General features: G+C 41.6%; 1 pseudogene; it reads left to right on the forward strand.

The window, feature by feature from the left end:
* LOC115103031 (TGF-beta receptor type-1-like) overlaps window positions 1–12,009 on the forward strand; it is an 85,720-nt pseudogene that overhangs the window by 56,922 nt on the left and 16,789 nt on the right.

Genomic DNA, 12,009 nt, shown 5'->3' on the forward strand with positions numbered 1-12,009 from the left:
AGAGAAACACTGGCATGATTTCAGCTGGTCCTTTTGTGGCAGGGCTGAAATGCAGTGGAAATGTTTTTGGGGGATTCAGTTAATTTGCATGGCAAAGAGGGATTTTGCAATTCATCTGATCACTCTTCATAACATTCTGGAGTATATGCAAATTGACATCATACAAACTGAGGCTGCAGACTTTGTGAAAATTAATATTTGTCATTCTCAAAACTTTTGGCCACGACTGTACATCTGTCTCCCTCAATGTTCGTAAAATCTGGCCTTGGATTTATCAACAAAGACACATTTTGGATCTAATGGCTTGCTTTTTACTCAAGGTCTGCTTGAACTGCTTTCAAAAATATCCTAAAACCCTTGCCTCATAACTGTGCTCTCTCTCCATCCCCTTCTACAGGCCTGCCCCTGCTGGTGCAGAGGACCATAGCAAGGACCATTATCCTGCAGGAGAGCATTGGGAAGGGGAGGTTCGGGGAGGTGTGGCGGGGCCGCTGGCGAGGAGAGGAGGTGGCCGTTAAGATCTTCTCATCTCGGGAGGAACGCTCGTGGTTCCGCGAGGCTGAGATCTACCAGACGGTCATGCTGCGCCATGAGAACATCCTGGGCTTCATCGCTGCTGACAACAAAGGTCAGAGGGCACATTGGGCCAGCGTTGTGTTCATTTGGGAGAAAACATTTAGAAACAGGAAGGTACTTTCTGAACTTGTCCAATAAGTGGCCAGGTTTTTATTTTCTGTTGTAAAATATGTTTCTACAGTGTGCCTTACTGAACATGACCCAGTACTGGTTCTACTTTCTATGACTTCTATAATGCTCTTAAATTTGTGTCAGTGTACTTAGAAGCCACACATGCCTAAATCAGCTGACAAGCAGTGAGAACTGTGTGTTTGGCTGGGACCCAGACAGTATTGTCAGGATGCTAGCAGGCAGCCTTTCAATGATGAGATAATCTGTTGTAAGTGCAATCATTATGTAAAGTGTTTCCCTGTGGAATAAGATACGGTAGCTCACTCTCTTTCACACTCTCCTCCCTCTGCCCCTCTCGCTGTCCTTGCTCTCCTCAAAGATAACGGCACGTGGACCCAGCTGTGGCTGGTATCAGATTACCATGAGCATGGCTCCCTGTTTGACTACTTGAACAGGTACACGGTGACAGTGGAGGGCATGATCAAGCTGTCCTTGTCCACCTCCAGTGGCCTGGCTCACCTGCACATGGAGATTGTCGGCACGCAAGGTGAGGAGGACCAATCAAATGTGGCACATGTATCCACATAACATATATATACAGTTATGAAATGTGGTGGTTTTACTCTGCACTCAGCTTTTCCTTTCTCTGTATAGCTATTTTCCTTTTCCACTTCTCTCCCCCCAGGTAAACCAGCCATCGCCCACCGCGACCTGAAGTCTAAGAACATCCTGGTGAAGAAGAATGGTACCTGCTGCATCGCTGACCTGGGATTGGCTGTCCGCCACGACTCCGCCACCGACACCATCGACATCGCCCCCAATCACAGAGTGGGAACCAAGAGGTGACTGGCTGCACAGTAGGGATGACTCCATTTAGAGGATTGGTAGATAGGCTGTGGGTCGACCGGAATTTCTTTAGTCGAGCAGTTGCAATTTTGGTGCGCAAAACACCTGTCTGATACGCGCCTGTCTCAGTGGACTAATCCATTGCAGAGCCCCCTGGGATGGCACGGTCCATCACTCTTAAGGCCTCATGTCCACCAGATGCATCAAACTCATGGCGCTCCGGTGGAAGTTATTCATCGTCAATGGAGCAGCACGCAACACACACTAGGCTGCGGTCCTGCGTACCGCATGCTTTAAAATATGGGCTAGGCATCCGGCAAAACAAAATGTATATGCATCTGGTGGACATCGGGCATAAGACATGTTATGTAAAAATAATTGTACAACACAAATAAATATATTATTTTATAACAAATGTGCTTTCTCCTGCGTTGGATAGCGGTCGCTGTCCGCGGTTCTGAAACATCTTCAGTGCACCTTTGAATTGTTTTCTTATGTTCATATGTGCATAATATTAAAGTTAACCAGCATATCGGTCTTGAGAACAATTCAGCAGAGGCAGCAGCGGAGTGAGAAAACAGCCCTTGCCTTAATTGTCTTCAGAAAATGTAGGAAATAGGAAACGCCAACTTAATTGGGTCTATAATCAATAGCCTAGCTGTTAAATGTTCCTGGCTTTATACATCATCCATATACAGTGCATTCGGAAAGTATTCAGGCCTCTTGACTTTTTCCACATTTTGTTATGTTACAGCTTTATTCTTAAATTAATTAAATACATATTTTCCCTCCTCAATCTACACACAATACCCCATAATGACAAAGTGAAAACAGGTTTTTAGAAATGTTTGCAAATTTGTATAAGAAAACAAGAGACACCTTACTTCCATAAGTATTCAGATCCTTTACTATGAAACTTGAAATTGAGCTCAGGTGCATCCTGTTTCCATTAATCATCCTTGATGTTTCTACAACTTGATTGGTGTCAACCTGTGGTAAATTCAATTGATTGGAGAAGATTTGGAAATGTACACACCTGTCTATATAAGGTCCCACAGTTGACAGTGCATGTCAGAGCGAAAACCAAGCCATGAGGTCGAAGGAATTGTCCATAGAGCTCCGAGACTGGATTGTGTTGCGGCACAGATCTGGGGAAGGGTACCAAAACATTTCTGCAGCATTAAAGGTCTCCAAGAACACAGTGGCCTCCATCATTCTTGAATGAAAGAAGTTTGGAACCACCAAGGCTCTTCCTAAATCTGGACGCCCAGCCAAACTGAGAAATCAGGGGAAAAGGGCCTTGGTCAGGGAGATGACCAAGAACCTGATGGTCACTCTTGACAGAGCTCTAGAGTTCCTCTGTGGAGATGGGAGAACCTTCCAGAAGGGCAACCATCTCTGCAGCACTCTACCAATCAGGCCTTTATGGTAGAGTGACCAGATGGAAGCCATTCCACAGTAAAAGGCAAATGACGGCCCGCTTGGAGTTTGTTTCATGTCTTAAAGTAATGGACTGTTACCAGTCAAAAGTTGACACACCTACTTGTGTGCTCTTATTTTATTTGTACTATTTTCTGCATAGTAGAATAATAGTGAAGACATCCAAACTATGAAATAGCACATGGAATCATGTAACCCCCCTTAAAGTGTTAAACAAATCAATCTATTTGCGATTCTTCAAAGTAGCCACCCTTTGCCTTGATGTCAGCTTTGCACACACTTGGCATTCTTTCAACCAGCTTCACTTGGAAGGCTTTTCTAACCATCTTGTAGGATTTCCCACATATGCTGAGCACTTGTTGGCTGCTTTTCCTTCACTCTCCGGTCCAACTCATCCCAAACCATCCCAATTGGGTTGAGAAGAGACTTGCTTGGGCCAAGAAACATGAGCAATGAACATTAGACCAATGGAGTCCAAATTTTGAGATTTTTGGTTCCAACCGCCGTGTCTTTGTGAGATGCGGAGTGGGTGAACAGATGAGCTCTGCATGTGTGGTTCCCACCAGGAATTATGGAGGAGGTGTTGTGGGGGTGCTTTGCTGGTGACACTGTCGGGAATTTTTTTAGAATTTAAGGGTGGTTACTTTGAGTCTCGCATATAAAATATATTTTGATCTGTTTAACACTTTTGTGTGTGTCATACATACATACATACATACACACACACACACACACAGATGAAGTCGGAAGTTTACATACACCTTAGCCATATACATTTAAACTCAGTTTTTCACAATTCCTGATATTTAATACTGTAACAATTCCCTGTCTTAGGTCAGTTAGGATCACCACTTTATTTTAAGAATGTGAGATGTCAGAATAAGAGTAGAGAGAATGATTTATTTCAGATTTTATTTCTTTCATCACATTCCCAGTGGGTCAGAAGTTTACATACACTCAATTAGTATTTGGTAGCTTTGTCTTTAAATTGTTTAACTTGGGTGGAACTTTTTTGGTAGCCTTCCTTTATTTAAATTGACTGATTTCCTTATGAACTAACTCAGTAAAATCGTTGAAATCGTTACGTTTTATATTTTTGTTCAGCATAGTTGATTTTATTCAAACACATACGGTGTGTGTATATGGAAAAATACACATTTTAAAATTTGAAAGAAAGATCAGACAACTCTTGGTCGACAAAGATTTGTTGTTGCCAGGGACAGCCCTACTGCACAGGGAAACCATTGTCTGGGGGGATACATCCACACACACACATGTGCCTTCATGTATTATACTTATGCTAAAATGTTTATTCTAAATGTTTATTCTTATGCTAATGTTTTATTCTATTCCACTGAGCCATTTACTTTTGTATTCTTATAATTTATTTCGTATTGTTGCATTGTCGAAGGAACCTACAAGTAAGCATTTCATTGGACAGTGTTTACATGTCCTGTAAATACGAGTAATATAACTTGAAACACAAAAACACATATAGAAGCACAGACGTATATTTAATGGAATTTGTAATCTTATTTGGATGAACCATAACTCTACTTGAGTGCAGGTTACATTGTTTTTCTCTGATGCCTTAATCCACACGGCTATGTATGCCCTTACTAGTGTGCCGTCAGTATTGAGTCTGTCTGTGGCTTGTGCTCAGGGAAAATCACATCTTAGTCATAGAGCCTGTTGATATTAGATGCCTGTGGGAGAGCTGAGGAGTGAAGGGGGAAAGAGAGTGCTGAGGAGTAGATCCAGCTTTTATCTCTGAAATCTTAAACGGCTCAGTAGACGGAGCAGGTGTTGGCAAAGGATTGAAATCTGATCTGTTTGGTCCATTACTCTACTCAGGTAGAAGTTTTAAGATTCTCCGGTACTTTTTTACACTTTTTAGCCAGTAGTTCTGAAAGTAGAGCTCACAAGCTAAAAGTGGTTCCTGAAAATGTTGTACTATGTCACATGTGCAGATACAGTATCAGTCAAAAGTTTGGACACCTACTCAACCAAGGGATTTTCAATATTTTTACTATTTTCTACATTGTAGAATAATAGTGAAGACATCAAAACTATGAAATAACACATATGGAATCATGTAGTAACCAAAAAAGTGTTAAATCAAAATATATATTATTCAAAGTAGCCACCCTTTGCCTTGATTACAGCTTTCACACTCTTGGCATTCTCTCAACCAGCTTCATGAGGTAGTCACCTGGAATGCATTTAAGTTAACAGGTGTGCCTTGTTAGAAGTTAATTTTTGGAATTTCTTTCCTTCTTAATGCTTTGAGTCAATCAGTTGTGATGTGACAAGGTAGGGGTGATATACAGACGATAGCCCTATTTGTTAAAGACCAAGTCCATATTAAGGCAAGAACATCTCAAATTAGCAAAGAGACACGACAGTCCATCATTACTTTAAGACATGAAGGTCAGTCAAGAACTTTGAAAGTTTCTTCAAGTGCAGTTGCAAAAACCATCAAACGCTATGATGAAACTGGCTCTCATGAGGACCACCACAGGAAAGGAAGACCAAGAGTTATATCTGCTGCAGAGGAGAAGTTCCTTACAGTTACCAGCCTCAGAAATTGAAGCCCAAATAAATTCTTCAGAGTTCAAGTAACAGACACAGCTCAACATCAACTGTTTAGAGGACACTGTGTTAATCAGGCCGTCATGTCAAATTGCTGCAAAGAAACCACTACTAAAGGGCACCAATAAGAAGAAGAGACTTACTTGGGCCAAGAAACACGAGCAATGGACATTAGACCTGTGGAAACCTGTCCTTTGGTCTAAATTTGAGATTTATGGTTCCAACCGCCGTGTCTTTGTGAGACACAGAGTAGGTGAACCGATGATCTCCGCATGTGTGGTTCCCACCGTGAAGCATGTAGGAGGTGGTGTGGGGGTGCTTTGCTGGTAACACTGTCAGTGATTTATTTAAAATGTATTTAGCAAACCAGATGGGATTTCATTTGTTTTTCAACAGGACAATGACCCAACACCTCCAGGCTGTGTAAGGGCTATTTGACCAAGATGGAGAGTGATGTAGTGCTGCATCAGATGACCTGGCCTCCACAATCACCCAACCTCAACCCAATTGAGATGGTTGAGGTCTTTCAAGGTTGGAAAATCATTCCAGGTGAAGCTGGTTGAGAGAATGCCAAAAGTGTGCAAAGCTGTCATCAAGGCAAAGGGTGGCTACTTTGAAGAATCTCAAATATATAAAATATATTTTGATTTGTTTAACACTTTTTTTCTTGTTTCATAATTCCATATGTGTTATTTCATAGTTTTAATGTCTTCACTATTATTCTACAATGTAGAAAATAGTCAAAATAAAGGAAAAGCCCTTGAATGAGTAGGTGTGTCCACACTTTTGACTGGTACTGTATGTGCACCACATCATTGCTCTCTCTCTCTCTCGCTCTTCTGTGTGCATCTTGCTAGATGTCACTCAAATGACAAGGCGCTAAAACTCATTGGCTAGGCCTCGAATCGCTAGTGGGCTGGCCCGCGGGGGGGTGGGGTGTAGGGGAAATTACGCAGCACAGATTCCAGAAAAATTAGCTTTCAAACTAGGGAATTTAAGGTACGACAGTAATTCTGCTCATAGATTATGCTTGTATGCACTACACATTTAAAATATACTTAGTAGTTCTGGAGCATGTCTTTAAAGTATTGCCTGCATTACTTGTATTTTCTACACTAATGCTATTTCTCACAAATGTACATTATTTCTGTCTTATAATTAAGAGGACAATGTGTCCACTCCAGTGTGGTTTCCAGTGCTAAAAGGAATTAGTAAGGATGTGAGATTTGATGTGTAAAGGATAGATGTGGGTGTGAAAATGGTTACCTGTGTCAAGCTAAGGCTGTACAGAGGGATGGATGGGAGTGTGAGGGAGGCATGTTGATCGTGATGTGTTGCATCATGGGGCGTGTAGAGCAGTGCTGGGAGGCTTGGCTGGTCTCAGCAGACACTAGCAAGCATTGGACAGGAGCATGTCACAGCCAATCCCCTTCACTGATGTCGCTCTGCGACTGCTGCCAACCGTTTTTTTCAATGCAGGAACACACACGTGGGCCTCCCACCACGCTGCACTGCAGTCAGTGACAGTGTGACGGGCTAATAAAAATTCTGAGTGTTGTCTGGGTTTGACCTTTCTTGTGACCTCTAACCTACTATAGCCCTTTTCTCTCGCTCCTGCCCTTTTACTCTCCCACTCTCCCGACGACACTGCAAGGCTCGCCTCGATCAGATCATCTCCTAGTAAAGGATTAGACAATAGACTGAGACTGTACAGGGATGTTTAAATCCAGATTTTAGACCGTCATTGGAGCTTTGGATCAGAAAAGGTCAGTGTAGAATATTCATCTTTAGAACGTTCATGCTTAAACCAGCATAGTACATTCATTACCTCTTAACTGAGAGTACACTTGTTCACCCTGATCACTCAGGATACTCTTTGAGAATGAAGAGTGAGTAAAGAGCTCATGTTGTCGACCCTGTGTCTGAAAGGCTAAAGAGAACTGTCTGGTGAATGTCTCCTCAGGTACATGGCCCCTGAAGTCCTGGATGACTCAATCAATATGAAGCATTTTGAGTCGTTCAAGCGGGCAGACATCTACGCCATGGGCCTGGTGTTCTGGGAGATCGCACGGAGATGCTCAATAGGAGGTGAGAACCAGTGGTGTTGTGTACTTAAGTAAAAATACTTTAAATTACTACTTAAGTAGTTTTTTTAGGTATCTGTAGTTTACTTTATTATTTTTGCCTACTTTTACTTCTCTACATTCCTAAAGAAAATAATGTACTTTTTACTCCATACATTTTCCCTCACACCCAAAACTACTCGTTACATTTTCACAGGAAAATGAATTTGTTCCTAGATTCACAGAATTTGTTCCTAGATTGCCATTGGCCTTGTGTCTAATCCCATCCCGTGTCTGTTGCTCCCCAGGTATCCACGAGGACTACCAGCTGCCCTACTATGACCTGGTCCAGTCAGACCCCTCGGTGGAAGAGATGAGGAGGGTGGTGTGTGACCAGAAACTACGGGCCAACATCCCCAACAGGTGGCAGAGCTGCGAGGTATGACATACTATGTGCTTCACTTCCCTTGGGAATATCATCTGTGGAATATCATCTGTTTGTTCTTGGTCGGTCTCTTAACTGTCTGCCTCGCCTCTTTCTCGCTTTCTCGCCCTCTTTTTTGTTTTTTTGTTTCCTCTATTTTTGTTCCCTCTCCCTATTTGGTCTACTGCCAGAAGCCTTCCCACTTCATCACCAGATCCACTTTCTCTCTGTCTTTATTGATGCAATTTTTATTGCTTGGAAACAGACAATTAGATTACATCCAATTTGCAGTCATAAAGCATCGTAATCTGATCATCATCCCCTGCAAGGTTACAATGGCTCCTGCCAGAGCCTAGGCTTCCCAGGCCGGCTGTAAAGCAAACCCCTGAATTGATGGCCAGGCTGGTGAATATTAAATGGACCATCAGTCTATTTGTTTCACTCTGTCTGCGGTTGGAGAAAAGAAGCAAAAAAAGTGTGGTTTTAAATCACTCAAAGCTTATTCACTAAATTAACATGAGCACATCAGGGACACATTTGGAGAGATGACTAGAAGACCCATCTTTCTACCGGTCTCTGCTGCTCCTCACTTTAAAATCTATAGATGGACTGGTGTTCTTTCAGCAGTGCTGCTCTTTCTCCCCCCCACACCTGACTGTATTACCAATTCTAAGAATCTTGAAAGCTATTCCCCAACTCGGCTGCGTGAGTGCATACATACAGATGTCGGATCTTAATATGACCCATTTCGTCGCAGGAGAAAAATAATACTGAAGCAGGAGAATTAAAAAATGTTTTTTGAATATTGAGAATCGCCGCCTGGGGGCAGCTGGAAGTGGTGTTTGTAGGCTATACAATGCACTGTCGTACCATACCTAAGGGGCTATGGTTTGGGGTCAGAGAAAGTTTCTATCTACAAGCCATCAAACTGCTGAACACTTGAACTAGACTGACCACCTACACTGACTCAACACACCTTAGCACATACCCACATATAAACGTATGCTACACACACACACACACATCACAACTTGTAATGATGGGGCAGTGAGTCGGAAGCAGGTGCAGGTGAAATGTTTTAATAAAACAACAAAACAACACAAGAACAATACCAACTAGAGAAGGACATAAAAGGGAGGAAATGATGAAGGTAATGGAGTACAGGTGTGAATCATAATGATTCACAGGTGTGCGTAATGATGAATCTCAGGACCGGTGGTTAGTATTCTGGCGTGGAGGAGCAGGAGCAGACATGACACAACTGCTGCTACCAGACTCGTATTATGATTTCTAAATACTGCACAATATAAACACTTGCCCCCTAATCCCCCCTGTCCCCAAAGTGTGTCAAATATTGGATTATAAATTGTGCCTTCCTGTATTATACTGATACTAAAATGTTTATTCTATTCTACTGAGCCATTTTACTTTGTTTATATTTTATTTCTTATTGTTGCATTGTCGAAGGAACCTGCAAGTAAGGATTTCGTTGGACAGTGAATACCATGTGTTTCCCATACATACGACTAATAAATCTTTAAACAACTTCATTGACCACAATCAACGTTTTGCAATGGCAACTCAGTCTCCAGACTTGAACCCCATTGAAAACCTTCGTTTCGAATTGAAGAGGGCAGTCCATAAGTGCAGACGAAGGATCTGGGAAGATTCAGTATGGTGCAATAGTCTATAGTTAAGCAATAAGGCCCAAGGAGGTGTGGTATAATGGCCAATATACCACGGCTAAGGGGTGTTTTTATGCACGCCCCAACGCGGAGTGCCAGGACACAGCCCTTAGCCTTGGTATATTGGCCATATATCACAAACCCCGGAGGTGCCTTATTGCTATTATAAACTGGTTACCAACATAATTAGAGCAGTACAAATGTATGTTTTGTCATACCCGTGGTTTTCATGACAAAAATTTGAGGAGTCAATGAGGAATATTTATTGGTAAGAAGTAAGAATAAGAAGTTATGGTTAAAAATGTATTTTTGACCTATTGTTTGAAACATTCCTAATGGAAAGGGGTTCCTGGAAAGCGTATTTAGGTGCTAATTTGGCCTTATCCTGAGAGAGAGCAGGTTGGGCAGTTAACAAGTTGGCAATAGTAGAGCCATAGAGCGATTCCTCATGAAACCAGGTCACAAAAAAGACCATGATTTTATGGATTTTCACAAAATGTAAATCCATAGAATGGTCCTTATGGAGGAAGGATTATTGACATTTGTATCTAAAAACAATCAATTGGCATATTTATGACCTCCTTTAAGACTCCATAATGTTTCATCTGTAGGTGCTACAAAGCTTTACTGCTTGCTCTGTAATATGAGTAGTATTTTTATTTCAATAACAATTCTTAAATTAATATTTAAAAATAAGCATGAATATTGAAGATATCCAATTTATTTGGATATTTTTTTGGTGAACATAATATACTCTACGGGCATATCAAAGTTCCAGAGGGGGATCTCTGCAAATGTTACAGGTGTGATCCAAACGGTAAGCATTACCAATAGAGTGAATGGGAAAATGGATTCAAAATTGTTGCCCTCTGTTGGTGATTTGTAGTATGTGCGATGATACAAGCAATGTTCCCTCTAAGCTGCGTGTGCAGTAGCCCCGACTGCCGTGCAGCTCCCCGGGATTGCCTCGCAGAAATATATCAGCCCATGGGAGAATCATTACACTGAACTTCACTCAACTTTCTAGAGCAGTGGTCACCAACCAGTTTATCTTCAAGGCATTCCTAGTCGATCGCCAAACAGTCCTGTAAAAAAAACAATGATAAAGACTTGTATTACTATTTTTTTGTGTGTCTCCGGTGTGGCTGTAGCAGTCATGAAATTTTGTCATGCAAAAGTCTGCCGGTCTCCCGGTAATTGACCATTAAATAACAAACACGCATCTCCAGGCCTCGACACATACAAGCCGCTGATGCGTGCCTTTGGAACATCGCTATTTTAAAAAAGTCTAATAAATCATTAAATTTACACCATCACAATAAATCCATTATTTTATTTTTATAGACAGTGTGCTTAAACTAATAACATTATATTTTTCTTGTCTGTATTGAATGCATCATTTAAAGTTTCAGAGTGTAGGTTGGAAAAAGTATCAACTGTTCAGAGGAGACTGTGTGAATCAGGCCTTCATGAAAAGAAACCACTACTAAAGGACACCAATAAGAAGAAGACACTTGATTGGGCCAAGAAACACAAGCAATAGACATTAGACTGGTGGAAATTTTTCCTTTGGTCTAATGAGTCCAAATTTGAGATTTTTGTTTCCAACCACCTTGTCTTTGTGAGATGCATAGTAGGTGAACTGATGACCTCCGCATGTGTGGTTCCCACAGTGAAGCATGGAGAAGGAGGTGTGATGGTGTGGGGATGTGTTATCAGTTGATGTTATTCATCAATAACAGACCCCAAAGCAAATCAGGGGGAGAAAAATAGCTTTATTCAAAGAGAACAAATCATAGTTCTTATGCTGGGAAGTAGATGGTCAATCTTTCCTGTCCTCACTGATTCTCCACAGAACAAAGGGGCAGGATGTAATTTATAACCCCCAACCCTAGCCTGTGGTTGACCAATTTGAATTCCTGGCAATAATATCTGGCCAATGTATCCCATTTCAGGCTGAATGTATAGACAATTTGGACCAATGAGAACTTGCCACATGTAGCTATGAGTCCCGGACTGAAATTCCTCCCATGTCTCTAACCCATTAATCATTCATTCCCTATTGCAGAAAAACAACTATTTCCATTGATCGTTAATTCCCTCTTGACCTTTTAGTCCTCTGCATTATGTCTTAAAATATTCTTACAGATGCTTTGCTGGTGACGCTGTCAGTGATTTATTTAGAATTCAAGGCACACTTAACCAGCATGGCTATCACAGAATCTGCCGTGATAAACCATCCCATCTGGTTTGTGCTTAGTGGGATTATAAT

The sequence above is a fragment of the Oncorhynchus nerka genome, linkage group LG20 (genome assembly GCF_034236695.1).
Source record: "Oncorhynchus nerka isolate Pitt River linkage group LG20, Oner_Uvic_2.0, whole genome shotgun sequence".
Lineage (NCBI taxonomy): Eukaryota > Metazoa > Chordata > Actinopteri > Salmoniformes > Salmonidae > Oncorhynchus > Oncorhynchus nerka.